The 22301-nt window shown below is 37.1% G+C and overlaps 1 pseudogene; it reads left to right on the top strand.

Moving 5' to 3' along the window:
- The first annotated feature begins 344 nt into the window (after positions 1–344).
- LOC113257486 (serine/threonine-protein phosphatase 4 catalytic subunit-like) lies at positions 345–16729 on the top strand (annotated as a pseudogene).
- Positions 16730–22301: the final 5572 nt, after the last annotated feature.

The following is a 22301-nucleotide window of genomic DNA, read 5'->3' as shown; positions in this document are numbered from 1 at the left end:
AATGCCAAAGTGGCATAAAAGGTTCTCTGGTAGCTAATTAACATTAGCAAAGGCATGTGTGGAACATATATCCCTAGGAAGTTTATTTGCTGGTCAGAAAAATTAGTAATAGTTGGGGCACACAGGTGACTCAGTCAGTTAAGCGTCCAACTCTGGATTTCAGTTCAGGTCATGATCTCAGGGTTATGAGATCGAGCCCCCATTGGGCTCCGTGCTGCATGTGGAACGTGCTTAGGATTCTATCTGTCCCTCTGCCCCTCCCCCTCCCTCTCTAAAACAAAAAAAGAATTAGTAAACATTGCTGTAAAGGAAGAATTGGTCTTTATAATTTAGGTAAAGTTGACATGAGTTTCCAGCAAAAGCAGGAGAAAGAAGAGAAGGAAGAGGAAGGAGCAAAGTCCAAAGACACTGAAACAGCAATCAAAAATCTCTACTTCCAAAAAGCTGCAGTCCCAGACAGTTTTGCAGGTACTTCCTACCAAACTTGTAAGGAAGATTTAGTCCTATTTTGCAAGAAGTTATTTCAGAAAAAAGTAAGAGTGAAAGCCTATCTAGCTCATTTTATCAGACTAGCATAATCTTATACAATGGGATAAAAACAATAAAAGGAAAAGAAGATAAAGGTTAATTTCACTTATGAACATAGACGACCTAGGAATAAACTTAACCAAAAAGGTGAAAGACCTGTACTCTGAAAACTATAAAACACTGATGGAAGAAATTGAAGACAACATGAACAAATGGCAAGACGTTCTATGCTCATGGTTGGAAGAATTGATATTATCAAAATGTCCATATTACTCAAAGCAACCTATAGATTCAATGCAATCCCTATCAAAATACCAATAGCATTTTTCACAGAACTAGAACAAAAAATACTAAAATTTAGGAACAACAGAAGACCCAAATAGCCCAAGTAATCCTGACAAAGAAGAACAAAGCCAGAGGTATCGCAATTCCAGATTTCAAGATATACGACAAAGCTGTAGTAATCAAAATAGTATGTGGTCCTGGCACAAAAATAGACACATAGATCAAGAAAACAGAATAGAGACCCCAGAAATAAACTAACATTTATATGGTTATATAATCTACGACAAAGGAGGCAAGAATATATAATGAGAAAAGACAGACTTTTCAGCAAATGGTGCTGCGAAAACTGGACAGCTATATGTAAAAGAATGAAACTGGACCGCTTTCTTACACCATACACAAAAATAAAATCAAAATGGATTAAAGACCTTAACATGAGATCTGAAACCATAAAGATCCTAGAAGAGAACATAAGCAGCAATTTCTCTGACGTCGGACATAGCAACATTTTTCTAAATATGTCTCCTAAAGCAAAAGAAACAAATACTTTATTTATAAAGTGAGAGAGAAAGTAAATTCACTTTTTGATCAGTTAAATATCTTGCAAAGCAGAAGGCAATAAGAAAGGGAGGGGGAAAAGCAGTACCTCATTTCTTTTTTTTCCCCTCAAAATTTCTCATTCTATATTTGTACATATGACTGTTTGTGGCTGGCTTTCCACACACCTGGCTCTCTTCAAATAAGAAGCACCAATAATTTCTACATCTGTACAAGCTGATGATAATCCTCATAATCAGCCAAATCCCTGTGAATGATCTTTGAGGACTGCAGGGCCTACTTTACATCTGAGTTGGATTGCACGATCCATAATGCCCCACACAGCTGCTTAGGAGGAAGAAAAACATGCTATTTTGCAGTTGAAAAGGAATGAGAAGATAGGTCAGTCAGGAGGAGCACTGGGCAGGTTCCAGAGGGTGGTATGGATCCTGGAATCCTGGTCGCACCACTCCTGCCTTTCCTTGGGAACCAACTTGCATCTACCTTGACACAACAGATACTTTCTCCCTGAAAAGTTATATATTAGTAAGTGCAATGTAATGTGTACATTCTGTGCTCGACCCAATGCCAAGTATTCAGCTTCTCCCCTGGTTTTTTTTTCTTTTCTTTTTTTTTTTTTTACAGATAAAGAAACTGAGCTCAGAGAAGTTAAAGTAATTTATCCAAGGCACTGCAATTAATTTTAAGAACTGGGGTATGTCTGATTCCAAAGACCTTTTGGGCTAGAGGATCGTGCCTCAGATCACATCACTGGTAAATGGCAGAAACCAGATTTAAAGTGACATCTTGACTCCCACATTTTGGTTTTCACCACTTGATGAATAATTGAGTTTATGAACAATGAGTGAAGCAATCAACCAGTGCTGTTTAAAGGGAAACATCCTTGATTAATTTTGTGAGTAAATGTTAATAAATATGCTAATATCAAAATTTTAATTGGATTTTAGTAATAAATGTTACTGTTGCCAGGGGTTAAAGGCAGCATCAAGTCTTAAAACAACTGATTCAGAATAGGTTTTGAAATCGGTAGGATAGGACCCATGGCAGGGACTGAAAGGACACCAGGGGGAGATTACAACATAATCCTACCACATAACTCTTGTGTGCTAAGAAATCTGTTAGCTGGAGTTAGAAACATGAATAGGAAGGAGTACTCTAAAATTAAACATACTGTCTGTGCCTCAGCTTATCTGTATAATGGAAACAATAATAGTACCTATCTCACAGTATTTTGGGGGAGGATTACATGAGTTAACACAGGTAAAATGCCTGGAACAGTGTCAAGCACATAGCAGGCACTTAATAATAGCTGTAAGTAGTATTAATAGCATTACCGTTTCAGTTCCTCCTTTAAAGAAACCAAGCAGTAGGAGTCAGGGGGTGTAACAGCTATTAGTGCTTCCTGAAATGGCAACGGATATATCACATCAAATTAAGAAATGAAAAGGCAAAAGTACATCAACTCCACAAAAATGTGTATTTTTCTAAAATATGTACACCAAAGCTCTGACAAGATAATTTTAAAAATCCAATAAAAATCGAAAGTGTGTCTCTAAGGTTTAAATTCAAAACCACTTCTTAAGCAGAGACAGGCGTGGCTATATCCAGTCATTGTGGGAAGAGCGGGTCTTAATGACCGTCCTTTCTAGGGTTCTGTTCCACATTACCTTCTTGTGACCTGAAAATGTCACTTGCTGCCAGTCTCTCATTCAAATCAACTGCGAAACTGGATAAAACCAGTTCCTTACAGAACCCAGATGCTGTCTCTAACCCAAACTGCGCTCAGTGAGTCCACGTCAGCCTCCTGTCCCCTCTCTGTAGTCAAGGAAAGAGCAGCTGATATCTTAACTGCTGCTCTCTGGCAGAGAAAGCATACACCTGTTGACAGACTGGCGCAAAACAATCTCAATCAAAACTTCAAAAGTAAGACAAGATTCTCCTCAGGCCAGCACCACCTCAGACAGGCTACTGAAAGGAAGACTCAGTGCCCTGGGTTGATAGGATGCTTTTTCCAATGAGTACAGGTGCAAGTCACCATTCTTCCTGGGTGAGGTGTGGTCAGCACCTCCTCAGATAATGTTAGCACAGGAAATCCCACAGAGACCTGCCAGAAATCATCTCACCAGGACAACAGTTCCAGTGTGAGAAGAATGCCTGGATAATGTATTTATAAAAGATGCTGGAGATTTTCAACCTTGGCACATGATATATGTTTATAAATCCATTCTTAAGTGGACACATATTGTAAACAGGCAGGTCAGCTTAACAGGGATATCCTGTAAAATGTCTTTAATAAATATACAATTAAGGAATAGGGCTTGATGGGTTTTCTAGATGGGATTTAGTTATAGCTACCTTCAAATCTGATAGCTCAGGTTGGTTTATTGAAGCTTCTTCTGACCTCAGGAGAATCGCTGTATTCCCCGACTGCAACCACAAGCATTTATCTCATTCTGTTTTTTCTTGATTTTCTAAAGGCTAATTGGGCCAGCTCTACCTACATGTGTTCAGCTTTCCAGTGATTTATTTCATATGTTCCTCCTGCTTATTTCAATTTGGCATTTGTTCCTATCATTCCCGTATGTCAACAGGTTACTTTAAATTTAGCTATCTTATATAGGCCCCCAAGATAACTATGATTTTCATACCAGCAAAAATAGTTATAGAAAAATCACTTCTGTATTTGAATGTGCTATTTAATTCCAAAGAGTTCATTTCCCATGGATCCTTAATTCCTTTTTTTTTTTTTTAAGATTTTATTTATTTATTTGACAGAGAGAGAGAGAGACAGCCAGCGAGAGAGGGAACACAAGCAGGGGGAGTGGGAGAGGAAGAAGCAGGCTCATAGCGGAGGAGCCTGATGTGGGGCTCGATACCATAACGCCAGGATCACGCCCTGAGCCAAAGGCAGACGCCTAACGACTAAGCCACCCAGGCGCCCCTGGATCCTTAATTCCTACACAAATGAAACGAGAAACTTTTCTCCCCAAATGGGCCCTAATGGTATCAACTCCTTTTGTTTCTCAGACAAATCCTCTGTTTTCTTTCCTGTTCAACCCTGACTCTCTTCGGAAGAGTGATGATACTGAGTGCTTCATAAACACCGTCAGCCCAAATGGAAGCATACGCTACTCAGAAGTGTTTGTCACCAAATTATATAGATCAGCTTCTTGACACTATTCTCTCAGTGGCTGGATCTCAAAGCCAGCTGCATTCATTCATCTCCTCCTTCTTATTAAGGACTACTGTTCAACTGTTTGAACAAATGGAATGCTTTGAAATGCCCCTTTCTTTAAGAAACTGATATACTGTCATTTTTTTAAAAAAAAGACATAGCATCATTTAAATATGAAAATGTATTAATTTTACAGGAGAGATGATGACTAAATCTTCAAAAGACTTAGTTCCCATAAAAGGTATTAACACCAGCACTCTTGGTGGTGCTCATCAATGAAGCGCTTGATTGATAACAGGGTACCAAGGCTGTGTCCGCACAGAACGAGAACATCTGCGTGCAAAGTGAAAAAGTCAAATATCATGATGCTTCAGTAGTTGACACAAAATAGTCACATTTCGGATAGAAATGTTTCTCTTTTAACAAATCATCTTGTTATCTTAGCATCTGTATTAATAAGCTTACACAGCATTTGGTCTAAAGCACTTCCTAAACCCTTTGGTTCCCCTAATAGCTTTTCTGACAAAGTGACATAATACTATTTGCATTAGAGAGATGCAGCTGATGTCTATAGAGCCAGCTAGGTTTGACTGCCTCATATCCAAGACCAAGGAGCAGGATGGCTTCAGCCTGATTTGTCACTAGAGCATTTCAACTTATTGCGGTATTACGAGCAATGGGTACTGTACGCATTGTTTTGGTGTCCTCTTTGCAGGCGGGGATTTTAGCAGTAAGCTTCAGAGCAAAGTTGTTTCTGTTCTGTGGCCAGGGAAGCTTTGCAACCATTTTGATTTCATCCTGTTACCTTGTTAATTCGTTGACGATAGCAGACATATATTGCATTTGGGCTTTCCCTGTTGCTTGTGAGTAGTTACTGAATTGACCTGCTTTTTAATGCAAACATTATGCAGACTGCAACCAGACAATGGAAAGTCTGTTTGCAACCTGAGCAGGGCTGGATGCAATCTTTCCCAGTGGGTATCTATCATTTCAGGTGCTGCTGAAGAATTCATTGTAGAATTTTCATTTTTCAACTGTTTGTTAAAATCACATACCAAGTCAAATTTAATTAGTTATATTCATCCGGCAGATGGTACAATATTCTATAATAAAGCCTAAATTCCTTTACTTAATTAAGTAATGCATTTCATATGATCTCTTTTACGAATTTCAAAACTGATTCTCCTTAAACAGGCCTGCACACTATTTGGATGCAGGCCCAAACAGGTTAAAATTGATTTAATACTTTCTCCCCAAAGAACATTATGTAAATGAAAGCAAGTCTGTCCTGAGTGACTTATTTTAAGGTCTGCTTCTACATAAATTACATCTGCATCTGGGAGAAAGAGGTGGGAGTGAAATTACGTGGGAACAAATTTCTGAAACTTTGAATGCAACATGTTACAGAGACAGTCATATTTAAATACGTACAATTTGTTTTGCACTGGAAGAGCTTAATGTCCATTATCAGTTTGTTGGAACCAAGTCTTTGATAATATTAAGTACATTCTCCATAGCTATAGCAATTTTGCTTGCAGGACAGCCAGTTAATCTGAACATTAGAACTGGAGTGGAGGGTCTATCTCTATATATTAATTATGCATTATTATAGGCATCTGTAACACCCACACCACTTTTGGCAACACGGGATGAATGGAATATTGCGTTCTCAGTAGATCTTGGATGCTGCTTTACCACCCAAGACTCAAAACGGATTTCATTCTTCCCTAAGGACTGTATCATTACATCAGGCATCTGCCCACTTTTTCCTCAGGTGGGATTTGAAACTTGCTAAATTTTTCCAGTCTATGTCAACAACCCATAAAAGGGTACAAACTGATTCACTGAATGCCAAAAGTGGAAGAAATTTTATGCATCTTTTATTCCAGAGAGGGTATGTATTCTGCACATCTGCTGGAATTGCTTTGCTCCAGTACCTACTGTTGACTTAGTAATCATGGTACCTGTGGCTTCTCAATCTTCTTTGATAAAGTCCTCCAGTCATGAAGTGAACCCTCTTTTGCCATCCTCTCCTAACTCTTTTATTATGCTCATAAGGAAATTAAGGCACAAAGACTTGTAGTAGAACCCTTCTACTTCGTGACAGAAGTAACTAATGTCCAGGATAAAACTAATAAATATCTCAACCCCTAGCCAAGTATTTTCCCCACTGCATTACGTTACCTCCTGAATGAGAAAAGTCTAGGGTCCAGACTGATGGGGAGGAAACATAGCTAACCTCTACCCTTTTATCTTGAGTAGCTGGGGCCTGCAAATTAAACTGACACAAAACAAATTCACAGGGGGATAAAGCTGCAGTTTTTGTTGATGTTAATATTTTTTATGTGCACAGAAGTGACAGAAAAGAAGTGAAAAGCAGTTAGCCAAGGAGATTATATACCATTTTAACAAAGGGCAATAAATTGTGGAGAAATGACTAGAAAGTGGAAGGGGGGGATTTGGGCTTCTAGTTGTAATAAATTGTGGGAAAGTGACTAGGAAATATACAAGGACTAAACATTATGGAAGATAAGGGTTATTTTAGTAAGGTTTGTTTATACAGATTCATCTCAGTGTGACTCCCTATCTCTGGTTATAAGAGCTGGACTCTTCTTCCTGGGCACCTTCGTCAAAGCAGAATTTCTCACCTGACAGATAAGGGAGGACAAAGAAGTCTTCTTACATCAGTTAATTCTCAGTTGCTTCAGCAACTAATTATTATAGCAACTATCAGCAAAATAATTATTATGCCAAAGTGGCATCTATGGGGGTGGCATAGTCTGAGCCCCTTTAAACTATAGACAGTGAGCATATTTAACCACTATGGTTTTATGTTTCTTAGCTAACTTAGTGAACGTACTAAGCAATCCTTCCAGGCACAGTCACCAGCCATCTGCCCATCATCACCCCCCACTTAATCTCTGGGTGTTTCTTTCTAGGTCCTGCCACTTGAAGTTTCTACATTACAGCTTTACTTGTTATCTTTAAATTATCTAATATTTTTAGTTTTAGTTTTTTAAAGATTATTTTTTTATTTGAGAAAGAGAGCACAAGGAGAGGGAGGAGAAGAAGGAAAGGGAGAAGCAGAGTCCGCACTGAGCAGGAAACCCTACACAGAGCATGATCCTGGGACTCTGGGATTGTGACCTGAGCTGAAGGCAGACAGTTAACTGACTGAGCCCCCAGGCACCCCAAAATTAACAATATTGTTAATTCTTTTAGTTTCTAGATGGAAAAGATTCTACTTATCTGAGCCTTTTGTTTGAGGCCATCTTTTATGGACCTATGGCCTCAAGTTCTGTGATCAAGCAGTTCCCTTACTCCCAGTTTACTGGATTAAAATGTACTACACAGGCTGATCTCTGAAAAACCCAAGTGAAGCGCAAAGATCAAGTCTTTAAGGAGAAAGGTGTTGCATCTTGTCCTTGTTCTGCTAGATACTGGCAGCAAGACTTTAAACAGAACCATTATGGACACTAAATTTCAATGCATATATGTCACCTAGGCCGGAGTTCAAGCTCAATAAATGGTGTAGTGTTAATGATGATGATGACGACAATGCTTAGTGTTGAAAAACTCCTCTGTTTTATATAGTTTTCTCCAAAAGAACCTAGTTAATTATCTACAGATTTCTTCCTTTCTCCTACTCCTTCCCCCATCCTTCCCCTTTATAAGCACATCAGATAGAACCATACTTAAATACCTACAACATTCATTTCTTTGGGAAAGACAACAATGTCTTGGCTTAGAGAGATTTCACTGACTTCACTACGTGCTAAGATGTAACATTTAAATACCTTACACAAAAGTCAACTTAGATATCTCTTCTTCTAGGCATCAGTCCCTAACAAGCCAGACCACCAGCACCTGGTGTCCAAAGACTAAATTCTAATCTCCTTAGGAGGAGAGTTTGTGTCTTTTTCCGTGTGTCTTGCATCATAGTAGGCAATTATTTCTAAAAGAATAAATGAATTAATGTTATCTGGGATGGAAGGTAGGGAAACATAAGGAGGTCAGTTCCCCAGCCGCTATGATTTGGGGATAATTAATATTTGGAAATTATTTGGACAAAGAAATGAAAATTACTTAATTTACAGTGATTAAATTGAAGCTATTTAATTGACCCTTTTCCCTTTGAAACAGGAATTGCTGATATAACAAGTTCCCATTTAGATGCACTTAAGCAGAAAGATTCATTTTCCTTTTTTTTAATGAAAAGCCAAAGCACTGGATGATTCATATTTCTAGGAAAATATTCCTATAGGCGTTTTCATCTCTGAATAAACATTCATCTTCAAAAGTATGTTTTTAATAAAAAGGAAGACTGGTGCATTTATTTTATGATGTTTCTTGGTGAACAAGTTCCAGAGATTATTTATTTATTTATTTATTTATTTATTTATTTATTTATTATTTTTTTAAAAGGTTTTATTTATTTATGTGACAGAGAGACAGCCAGCGAGAGAGGGAACACAGCAGGGGGAGTGGGAGAGGAAGAAGCAGGCTCCCAGCGGAGGAGCCCGATGTGGGGCTCGATCCCAGAACGCCGGGATCACGCCCTGAGCCGAAGGCAGACGCTTAATGACTGCGCTACCCAGGCGCCCCATCCAGAGATTTTTTTAAAAAGGTCTGTAGGGCTCACTCTAGACAAACATGTGTCATAGGGAAAGCTTGTCTTTACTTTTATATGCAGAACCAATCAGTCGCAGCAGCAAGCAAAGATGGCATAATTGTGCTGTGACTGGATAGATAACAGGAAGGGCTCCAGTGAACTTCTTGGTATAATGAACTAGTAATAAAAATCCTACCACTAGACCTGTATTCTTTTGACTACCCATTTGTCTCCCTATTACAATAAGGACAGCCCTCTTCTGGGAGGGAAATATATATTACGTTCTTTTTCAGAAAACATTTTGATTGAAGGGAAGTTCAAAAGCATGCCAGAGTGGGAGAGGATATTTCCTACATATATTCGATAAATGGTTCATAGATTGAATGAATATGCTAAAAACATTGAAGGAAAGGTAGATAACCCAACAGAAAAATAGGCAAATGGCTTGAATAGACATTTACAATACAAGGTATTTTGATCATGTCTGTCACAGCTTAACAGGAAACCTTAAAAAGATTAAACCTATTTCCAAGTCAATCTCTGAGTCCCAGAACAAACCTTCAAGATAATTATAGAAATACGAAAATATCCAGCATTTGACAAGTTAAAATTCACACTATTTAGCATTCAATCAAAAATTACCAAGTGTGCAAAGAAGCAGAAAAATATCCAGAATGCAGAGAAAACTCAATCAGTAGAAACAGACCCAGAAATTAAATTACTCAAGTGATAGTAAAGAATAATACTGAAATAACTTTTTTTTTAAGAGAGAGAGAATAGGGAGGGGCAGAGGAAGAGAATCTCAAACAGATTCCCCACTGAGCGAAGAGCCCAACACAGAGCAATCTCACAACCCTGAGACCATGATCTGAGCCAAACCCAAGAGTCAGATGCTTAACCAACTGAGCCACTCAGGTGCCCCTGAAGCAATTTTTAAAACTGTATTCCATATGTCTAAGAAGGTAAAAGAAAACATGAGTATGTTAATGAAAAACTGGAAGATAAAATAAAACTGAGCAAAATGTAAATTCTAAAATTTTAGAGAGAAAAAAGATTTCAGGAAAGATAAATAAAGTAGATGGGATTAATAGGAGGTTGGAACGTTAAAGAAAAAAACAGTGGACTTAAGACCTAATAATAAACTTTGCAATAATATTCAACAAAGAAAAAATACGGTTAAAAAAAAAGTAAGCTGTGGGACAACTTCAGACAGCTTAACAAATTTGTAATTGAAGTCCCTGAAGGAGAGAGAGAGAGAGAGAGAGAGAGAGAGAGAGAGAAGCCAGGGGAGAAAAAAAAATCTTTTAAACAATGGCCAAAATTTTTAAAAATTAGATAAAAATAATAAACTTACACTTCATAGAAGTACAACAAAGCCACCACAAGAAATATGAAGAAATCGACACCAAGACACATCACAAATGACCTGAAACCAGAAAAAATTTAAAAGCAGCTAGAAGAAAAAAAAACAAACATTATGTACATGGGGACAGAGATATCAGTGATTGCCCTGGGAGAGGGGAGGAAAGGAGGGACACGATGGAATAATTACAAAGGGACATTAAGGAAACTTTTAGGGGTGATAAATACACTCATTGCCTTGGTTGTAATGATGGTTTCACAGGTGTATACATGCCAAAACTTATCAAATTGTACATTTTAAATATGTGCAGCTTATTGCATATCAATTATATTTCAATAAACCTATTCATAACTTCATAATGAGAAACTACTACACAGCCACTAAAATAGATAAAATTAAAAAACAATACCAGGTATTAGAAAAAGTGAAATTCTAACCCACAATAATGACAGCATAATCAATAACCACGCTGGTGGACCCGGCGTGGCTCAGTTGGTTAAGCATCTGACTCTTGATTTCGGCTCAGGTCATGATATCAGGATCGTGAGATCAAGCCCCTCAGTGGGCTCCACATGCTGAGTGTGGAGCCTGCCTAAGATTCTCTCTCTCTCCCTCTCCCCCTGCTCTGTCTCTCTCTCAAAAATAAATATAATATAATATAATATAATATAATATAATATAATATAATATAAAAAATAAACCACTTTGGAAAATTCTTTGCCGGTGTATCCTAAAACTGAATTTGGAGCATACACTATCCACCAACAATTATACTACTAGGTATATAGCCGGGAGAAATAAGTGCATATGTTTACCAAATTACATGTGCACGAGTAGGACTACTCATAATAGTCCCCCCTACCCCAGAAAATCTCGAAGTCCAACAAAAATAGGGCGGGTAAAGTATGGCATATTCATGGTATAGAAAACTGTACGGAAAGTGAAGGCGAGACTGCTAAACATCACCATCTGGACGACTCTCAGAGACATAATGTTTAGCAGTAACGAAAGAGTATCTATCATAGCATCCCAACGATATAAAGTTTAAAATAGGCACAACGAATTTAGGTGATAGAAGTCATGATGATGGTTCCCTTTATGGGAGGAAGTGACTGGGAGGGAGAATTGGGGGCAGTTGGGGCAATTATGTTCTATTTCTTCATGTGGATGCTGGTAACACATATGTGTTTAATTAAAATTTAAAAAGTAACATACATTTTATAAAAGATCCACAAAACAAAAGGATATATATTAAACATTTAAAAAATGCCTATGGTGGGGAGGGGAAAGAGAGAGATGGAGATAAAAAAGGTGGAAGGAAGGAAGGGATTTAACTGGTTTATCTCCTTATGAAGAAGAATTATTCATATTTATAAAATGTACTGTTTAGTCTGAAGTAGTGTGTGCCAGGCATTCTTAGTTTTTCATCTATCCTTACCTAAATGGTCTAAGCTTGCTACAGCCCTCCCATCAACCTTTCTACTACCATCTTCCCCATTAACAATAACAACAACAACAACAAAGGTTGACATTAATTATTTGGTGGTAAAATTAGATAATATGTATAGTTTCAAACACATTTTAAAGAAATCCTGAAATTCTTCAACCAACATGGCAATATCCCTAGAATTCCAACATATTTAATTATGTCATTTGTCCTCAAAACCCATACTTTCATATCCATTTATTATAAAATTCTGAAGCTACTACATGTCTCAATAATAGGCAGCCCACTAATTATGTGGGAAGTCCTAAGGAAAATTTCAGATTTCTGAAGAAAGTTTAACTGTGAGCCCCTTTATATATCTAAAATGGGGGGAGCCTGGCTGGCTTAGTTGGCAGAGCATGTGACTCTTGATCTTGGGGTTCTGAGTTCGAGCCCCACATTGGGTGTAGAGATTAAAACTTTTTTTAAAATGCACAATGAGAAACAGAACTTATAAATCATAAATCTAAATGAAGATTTTCCAACTGAGAATGGAAATATTTATAACCCCCTAAATTTCTAGTGTACTTTTAAAAGTTCAGACATGGAGGGCCTAGTTGTATTTTTTACTTCATGCTTACCCTTCCCCACCATTCCCCTTCAACAGACGGATAAAGATATCTATCTATATACAAATATATATCTAATGGAATATTATTCAGCCCATGAGAAAAATCAGGTGTGACAACATGGATGGACCTTGAGGGCATTATGCTAAATGAAATAAGTCAGAGAAAGACAAATACTGTAGGATATCACTTACATGTAGAATCTAAAAAGGTAAACTTCTAGAAACACAGAGTAAGTAGAAAGGTGATTATGGGAGGAAGGGGGAAATGGGCAGATGTTGGTCAAAGGGTAAAAACTTCTGGTTATAAGATGAATAAGTCCTGGGGATCTAACGTACAGCATGGGAACTATAATTCACAATGCTGTATTATGAACTTAAGAGAGTACATCTTAAATGTTACCACCACAAAAAAGAAATGATAATTATGAGACACGATGGAGTTGTTAGCTAACGCTATGCTGGTAATCACTTCACAATATATAAATGTATCATATCAACATATTGTACACCTTTGATTTATACAATGTTATGGGTCAGTTATGTCTCAGTAAAGCTGGGAAACAATAGGAAAGCCTAAATACAAATAGATAAATAATATGTGATATATTCATGTAACTGGCAGATCACACAGCCATTAAAAAAGAAAAAACTGTAAAAAAATAAGGTATTATGGATTATTAGCTAGAATGCCAAGCAGAAATCTAGAGTCAAATAATAGTGGAAATTTTTGCTACATAGAAATTCAACTGTGAATTTATTATGAGCATCAAATTACAGTAAAAAGTCCTTAGACTGTTATATCAAAGTTTGAAACAAGTGAGAGTAGGTTCATATGCTCTGACAGAATCAGATTATGTATTACAGTATCTTTAATCCTCTAAGGCAAAGCAAGAAGTAACATTAAAGAAAGGTGTTTGTGCAGAATTCCATGGGAAGTGTAACTCCGGTAATAGGTTTCTATAATGAAATGACACTTTATTAAATTACTGAAGTGTTCACTGCCAGGCATGTAATACATATTCAGTATTATAAAATCAGCTTAAATTTGGGTACTATAACATTCCGGTGCTGAAAATATAGATGTCTCTGCCTTTGAATCTAATCCTCCTATATAGATGTCCGCCGTCTAGTCTGGCTTTAGATGTCAAATGCAAATATTTCAAATTTGTTAAAATGAAGGTTTCCCTAATGGTGAATGAGGTAATTTTGTCACTATACTTCCTCGTCACTGATAATTAAAAACTTAACTTCTTGCAAGATGATACTTTTTAAAATTACTTCCTTCCACCCACACAAAACACTTACTAATTCAGCTCAGGACATTTTATGACTTCATGTGAGCTCCAAATCCTAGCAGTTAGACATATAAACAGCATAAAAACCCATGTTTTATGCAGTGTTTGGCAAATCATAATTGTTCTCTCTTTGGCATTTGCTTTCTATCTTACGTATCTCCTAATCCTTGATGTGCACATTGAAAATGTCACCAAGTCCTCTGAAATTAATCACATCTCCACATCTGAACCAGACAGACCTTGTTTATTTGCCTGAATCACACATATTCTGGGACTTCCAAACTCCAGAAAGTTCCTTAAATTTTTATTAAGTCTAGAAAAATAAGACAAAAACACATACACTCGCCCTGGTAGAAACGACACTCTTTTGTGAGAAATGTTTTCGGGCAGATTAGGAAGAATCCTTTAAAACAAACATACTTTCCAACATACAGCAGAATTATTAGACTTTGGTTTGATTGTTCTTTTGTTGGAGTGGGATAACGTATTGAAGAAGTAGGCCTCTCAAGACAGAGCAGTAAGGAGAAAACACAGTAGTGAAGAAAGATCGATACATATTGACACTTTCCCGTGCAGATGGTATATATAAAAGGAAGACGGAAAAACAAACTTAGGCTCTAACCACCATCAATCTTTGTCATCATTGTGCACTCAGATCTGGCCAAGACAGCAAAGCAAAGAGATGCGTTCATCTTCTCTTACTTCTGATGTTATGAGGGAAGTTTGCTTTTAAGCTATTTTGTAAAGTTGAGTGCTAATTTATTCTCTATGTAAAGAACCTAATTTACGTCATGATTATTTGTTATGCTCTAAAGATAGATAATTGTTCTCACCTTTCCCCTCCCTTAACTCAGCTTTTTAACACCTTTTCTAGAGTCTGCATAGATCATTCTGTCATTTTAAAAATACTCTTTCAGGAAGCTGTCTATCTAATTTGCGACTCGAAGTGCATGAAACATGTTACTATCAGAATTTATAGAATTGTTTTGTCTGTATTTGACTACCACAAATTTTGTCAACAGTTATTGATACTGAATGTAGACCATCCTAGACAAACAGTAGGTGCCCCCTTCTGGTCTAGAGGATTGCAAATGATAGACACACATACATACACATACAGACCTTATTAAATAAGGTAATCATAACAGTATGAAACTACTTTCCAGAATTGATTTCAATTCTCTGAAATTCTGAATTACTTATTATACCCTCTTCCTCTGCAAATTACTAATTAAGGAAAAGAAGAATGTATATACAATGTGTCATACTTCCTATTTATAACAGTCATTGAAAAATACGGTCAGACTCATTAATTCAAATGAAAGGAAAATTGCTCCATGCCATTGTTTATTTTCAGAAGAACTCAATATCTTCATTTAAATTCAAAAGACAATAATGTAAAACAGAGTTTCATCCTTTATATTCATATTTAATATAATGTATTGCCTAATCACCCACTTAGGATAGTATATACATTTTTTATTTTCTTGTTTCTTACAGGAAGCCATTTTTCAAGGAATATAATTCTCCATAGTATTGGCTTCGATAGAATGCATAACATGTGTTCCTATCACTTCTATTAAATTACTATATTATGTATCGCTTATAATATTTTCATTAAATATAATATTCCCATGAGGTAGACATCTGGAAACACAGTTTTTAGAGAGTTAACTGGTTTTTGAGGGGAAATAAATTGATGAACAAGAGATAGAATGTAGGACTTTGAATGTTGACTAATAACAGAACCCACCCAAAAAAGGAGCAAGAAGAAATAATTAAACGAAATCTGAAGAAGAAATGAACAGAAATCAAGGGAAGCAGGGTGAGGATGACTAGAGGTAAGAAGGAAGAAAAACTACAAAAAGATACAAGATGGAAGGTTAAACAACATGGTAAGGGGCCAAAGCAGAAGGAAGCAGAAGGCAGAGAGCCCAAGCGCCAGAGTCAGAGTCGCACGTGGTGAAGTGTACTTGCTCTAACCTGTGCAGGGGTGGGGGTCCCAGTTCTGGAACCAGGGTGAAGACCAGTGACTTTGATTGGCACTTGGATGCCCTAAGATCATCCAGGAGAGTGAAGTCAAGATCCTGTGCACTCAGGCAGGAGAGATCATGGTAGAAGAGTGCAATGTGCAAAGGGTGAAGTTGCCAGTCACAGTATATGGTGACGTCCCTGGACAATTCTGTGACTTCAAGGATCTGTTCAGTGTGGGTTGGTAAGTCCTTGAGACCAATGACCTTTTCATGGGAGACTTCATGGATCATAGTTTCTGGGCATTGAAACATAGCTCCTATTGTACTTAATGTTCAATATGCTGACCACATCATCAAGATCCTGGGGAACCAATAGAGCCACCAGATCCCCTGGGCATATATGGCTTCTATGAGCAGTGCCTGCACAAATAGGGCTTGGTGACGACCATGCAGTGCTACTGACCTGAGATCTTGGACTAACTTAGCCTGTCAGTCTTTTGCATACACAGGTGCTCTCTCCTCCATCCAAACCCTAGACCAGATTCAGATGACTGACTAAAAGCAAGGGGAGCCCCATGACAGGGCCATGTGTGATCTGCTCCTGTCTGACCCTAAAGACAGCCCATAGGACTGGCTCTTATTTGGCAGTAACATCCAGCCAACAACATTGGCATGATCTGTTATGCCCACTAACTGGTCAGGGAAAGTTACAGGTGGTACTTCAATGAAACTGTGCTCACTGTGCTTTTTCTATCATTGTGGGAATGTGGTGGCCATCTGGGAGCTGGATGAGCATCTCTAGAAAGATTTCATCATCTTCTAGGCTGCCTCACAAGAGGCATGTGGCATCTCCTCCAAGAAGATTGTAGACAACATCCAGTGATCCTTTGGTCCCTCCCGCTCCTCTGGCCCTCAGACCACCATGGCTTTGCCCTCTTCTCCAGATAGAGGCTGGACATTGGGGATGAGGGACTGTTCCTGGCTTGACTCTCCTCAAAGAGGACACTTCAAGAATAAGGACTTTCTCTGGAGAGGCTTGGAGCCTCAATTCCATGCTTCTCTACCTTCTCCCTACTTGAACCATTAAGTTTCCAGTATTTTGTTATTGTTCTTTTTTTTCCTATTTTTTTTGTTGCTGGCTTTTAGATAAAAATTTTGAGGAGAAAAAGGCATTGATTTAATTTTTTAAATGATGAGATTTAAAGGAAAATATTAAAGAAATAATAGTTCAGGAGTTATTTAAATATGGAAAATCATGGAAATATGGCTCTAATGATTACAATTAGAATACACTATTCTATTGCATACTTCTTTCTGATCAGGATCCCTACTTCAAGTTTCCTTAGCTTGTAAATTACCCATTAACTCTGTTATATCTCAATCTATCAGAGAAATTTAATAGCTATGTTGCACTTAGGGATACACATTTCATAATCATCAACTTCATGATAGGCCCTGGTGGGAAGTGTTGGTTACTAGGGATGATATAAAAGGATGTCTATAACACTTACATCTACTTACAGATTCTAGCCTAGAATCAGTTCCAGAGCCCACCTCCAACAAACTTTACCTCTTCAGCCACAAATGTGGTGGCTGTATTAGGACATTCATCACATTCTCATCTTTGCAGTTCATGGAAATGTGTGCACAATAAAATAATAAATAATCTTGTTACTTTTAATACATGTTTGAATGTATAGTTTTGCAAATGACTCTGCTTATGTGGTACAGTATTGGTCAATCAAGAAGTATTTCAGGGTTCCATGAGCAACAAGCTGGTCTCCAACTTCCCATTTTTAAAAACACAAGTGTAACATCTAGATTGTTCCTAAGGTAACTTCATTGCCAAAATCCAATATTCATATCTACCTACATCCTTTCTCAAATTGTAGATTTTGCCAGGCCAGGAGACTTTCTGATTAAATGACACCTTTTAGCTCAAGTGCAATTCTAGGGAGAATCAGTGAAATTCTGCTCTAGGGCATGCACCGTGACATAATGAGATTTGGTTTCTGGCTGAATTTAGCTTTGAGGCAGGGGGCTGAAGTTTTCACTGCTTTAGTATGATGTTCACTAGTCTGCAGAACTTTCAGATCTATGCTAGAAAATAATTGCAGAAAAAATAGGAGATATACCATATCTTTACCAAAAAAAGAGTTTAACAAGGCTGGTAGGGTGACATGCATAAATACGTTATAAGAATAGTCTGCACATAGAGGATCCTAAGTTTTGGCTCTGGATTCAAAAGAAAAACTCTCATCTACATAAATATCAAGACAATTCAGAGAAAGGAGAGTCAGCATAAACCAAAGGAAAAAACAAGAGCTTTGAATAAGACAACCCTACGCTCACACCTTAACTGGAATTTTTATTTCTCCTAGGAGCCTTATTTTTTCTCTTTTTACAAAAAGCTTTTGACAGAGACGAGCTGTATTTCTTCTTACCCAGATTTCTGTGTGGCATTTTCCTACTCTCTTATTAGGGCCAGGACAGCTCTGTAAAGCTTTAGGTTTTCTGTAGGGGACTCAGTTCCAGCTTCTGCCTCCACATGCTATAAGAGCCATGTCCTATGTCCTTTTGAGTATTAAAACTCCGGTGCCCAAGACCTAGAGTAAGTCCTGAAGGAGCCAAAATATAAGTGTACTTACCTTTTTGGCTTAGATTTTTTTTTTATTTGGTTTCTTTCTTTTGAGTTAACCCATGTAATTAAAATGTTTTAATCTTCTACTCATGGTTTTTTATGTGTTTGTGGAGGAAAGCTGAGCATCTGGTTAACTTAATTTTCCATCCTGCCAGCATCTTCCGTAAGAGGCATTTTGAGACTTCTGTATTCCTGGTTGTACTTTTCTGCTTTTAAAATATTACTGCTGTCTGTTTTGTGGTAAACCTAAAATAGGCAGTTTTGTGGTGAATGGGTATAAAAAATTGGAATTTGTCTGGTTTTAAGTGAATGAACCCATTGCTAGGAAAAGAAACTGAGGCAGTATTTGAACTCAAATATTATTAACAAACCACTAAATAATATACTATATAATAAACTATATTTTATTGAACAATGAGCCTGAGAAACATATTACAGAATATTAATAAGGAAATATGTTTTCTTTAAACTAAATATTGTCTGATACAGTGAATGATAATTCACAGGAAAAACCTTGGAGATGAAGAATAGTTTTAAAAATCTTCATAAATAAACCAATTTTGGGGAAAAACTATTTTATGATGGGAATATGGGAACATGAATTAGGAAATGCAAAAGCAAAAATATGTATTTCTAATGACTTTGAAATTAATTTTTTACTACATCATATAATCTATTAAAATTAAAAATATTCTCTCCTGGAAAATATGACCTTATAAAGATATCAAGTTAGTACTTCTCTAAATAGGGTATTAACTTCATAGAATTTTTCTCTAATTTTATCTCTTTGATTTTTGTCTGAATTGATTCACTCTTATCTGTGTTTAATCCCTGTCAATAACATCTGGTTGAAAATGAAAAGACAATCTCTTTTGTTTCACAAACAATCATGAGTTTGATTTATTAACAAATTGACTAATCATTTTGGTCAACTGGCTACTTCTGCTGGATCAATATGTTGTATTAACTACCTATAAGACTCAGCTCTGATTTTGTTAGTAACAACACAACCTAGTGAAATCTTTACATCCTATTTTTTACTTTTACTCAAATTTCACAAATTATAGAAACTGTTCTTTTCATAACAATTGGGTTTGAAATGATCAGAATGTCTAAATAGTATCACCGCTCTAGGGAACTGGTTCTTCACGTTGTCTACAAAACTTGTGACACCATTTAATGTATAAGTATGAAATTATTTTTTAAATTTAGAACTTGTAGAAGATGGCTGAAACTCTCAAATCTATACCATCTCTCTGGTCTGGTTATTTGTATGTATTGATCAAGTAATTGAAAATATTTTCAGATAACCACATTTGACATCATAAAGACTTGATTTCAGAGTAATAGAGATAATTTTTTAAAAATTACAATAATTGTGCCTTGCAAAATTATTACCAGTGGAGGATTTTAAGTTCAACTTGCAAGATATATATTCTCACGTCAAAACCTCAACATTTCTATACACTAACAATGAGAGAGAAGAAAGAGAAATCAAAGAGTCAATCACATTTACAATTGCACCAAAAACCATAAGATACCTAGGAATAAGCCTAACCAAAGAGGCAAATTATCTGTACTCAGAAAACTATAGAACACTCATCAAAGAAATTGAGGAATACACAAAGAAATGGAAAAACCTTCCATGCTCATGGATTAGAACAAATACTGTTAAAATGTCTATGCTACTTAGAGCAATTTATACATTCAAAGCAATCCCTATCAAAATACCATCAACTTTTTTCACAGAACTGGAACGAATAATCCTCAAATTTGTATGGAACCAGAAAAGACCCCGAATAGCCAAAGGAATGTTGAAAAAGAAAACCAAAGCTAGTGGCATCACAATTCCGGACTTCAAGCTCTATTACAAAGCTGTAATCATCAAGGCAGTGTGGTACTGGCACAAAAACAGACACAAAGATCAATGGAACAGAATAGAGAACCCAGAAGTGGATCCTCAACTCTATGGTCAACTAATCTTTGACAAAACAGGAAAGAATATCCAATGGAAAAAAGAGTCTCTTCAACAGATGGTGCTGGGAAAATTGGACAGCCACATGCAGATGAATGAAACTGGATCATTTCCTTACACCATACACAAAATAGATTCAAAATGGATGAAATACCTAAATGTGAGACAGAAATCCATCAAAATCCTGCCTCTTCAACCTCGGCTGCAGCAACTTCTTGCTAGACACATCTCGAAAGGGAAGGGAAACAAAGGCAAAAATGAACTATTGGGACTTCATCAAGATAAAAAGCTTTTGCACAGCAAAGGAAACAGTTGACAAAACCAAAAGACAACCTACAGAATGGGAGAAGATATTTGCAAATGTCTTTTCAGATAAAGGGCTAGTATCCAATCTAAAGAACTTATCAAACTCAGCACCCAAAGAACAAATAATCCAGAAAAGAAATGGGCAGAAGACACGAGCAGACATTTCTCCAAAGAAGACATACAAATGGTCAACAGACACATGAAAAAATGCTCCAGGGGCGCCTGGGTGGCGCAGTCATTAAGCGTCTGCCTATGGCTCAGGGCGTGATCCCAGCGTTCTGGGTTCGAGCCCCGCATCAGGCTCCTCGGCTGGTAGCCTGCTTCTTCCTCTCCCACTCCCCCTGCTTGTGTTCCCTCTCTCGCTGGCTGTCTCTCTCTCTGTCAAATAAATAAATAAATAAAATCTTTAAAAAAAAAATGCTCCACATCACCTGGTATCAGGGAAATACAAATCAAAACCACAATGAGATATCACTTCACACCTGTCATAATGGCTAAAATTAACAACACAGGAAACAATGGATGTTGGCGAGGATGTGGAGAAAGGGGAAAACTCTTGCACTGTTGGTAGGACTGCAAGCTGGTGCAGCCACTCTGCAAAACAGTATGGAGGTTCCTCAAGAAGTTGAAAATAGAGCTACCCTATGATCCAGCAATTACACTACTGGGTATTTACTCGAAGGATACAAACGTAGTGATCCAAAGGTGCACCTGCACCCCAATGTTTATAGCTGCAATGTCCACAATAACCAAACTATGGAAAGAGCCCAGATGTCCACTGACAGATGAATGGATAAGGAAGACGTGGTATATATACACATATATACAATGGAATACTACTCAGCCATCAAAAAATGAAATCTTGCCATTTGCAACAATGTGGATGGAACTAGAGGGTATTATGCTAAGTGAAATAAGTCAATCAGAGAAATACAATTATTATATGATCTCACTTATATGTGGAATTTAAGAAACAAAACAGAAGATTGTAGGGGAAGGGAGGGAAAAAATCAAACAAGACAAAATCAGAGAGGGAGACAAACCATAAGAGACTCTTAATCATAAGAAACAAACTGAGAGTTACTGGAGGGGAGGGCATGGAGGGATGGGGTAACTGGGTGATGGACATTAAAGAGGGTATATGATGTAACGAGCACTGGGTATTATATAAGACTGATGAATCACTGAACTCTACCTCTGAAACTAGTAATACACTATATGTTAATTAATTGAATTTAAATTAAAAAAAAGAAGACAAATAAGCCATAATTTTAGAAACAGCCTTAAACAGCTACATAGGATTTGGGGAAAGTTGGTTTTTTTTTTTTTTTGCACCTAACTTTTGTTATTTCATATTTTCATTCAATAAAATATCTCAATAATATCACACACACACACACACACACACACACACACACACACAAAGCCCCTCAACATAATAAAGGCCATATATAAAACACCCACAGCTAACATCATACTGAATGGTGAAAAACTGAGGACCTTCCCTTTAAGGTCAGAAACAAGACAAGGATG

Source organism: Ursus arctos, unplaced genomic scaffold, assembly GCF_023065955.2.
Source record: "Ursus arctos isolate Adak ecotype North America unplaced genomic scaffold, UrsArc2.0 scaffold_26, whole genome shotgun sequence".
Taxonomy (NCBI): domain Eukaryota; kingdom Metazoa; phylum Chordata; class Mammalia; order Carnivora; family Ursidae; genus Ursus; species Ursus arctos.
Note: the sequence above shows the minus strand (reverse complement) of the source record. Positions and strands in the feature narration are given on the sequence as shown.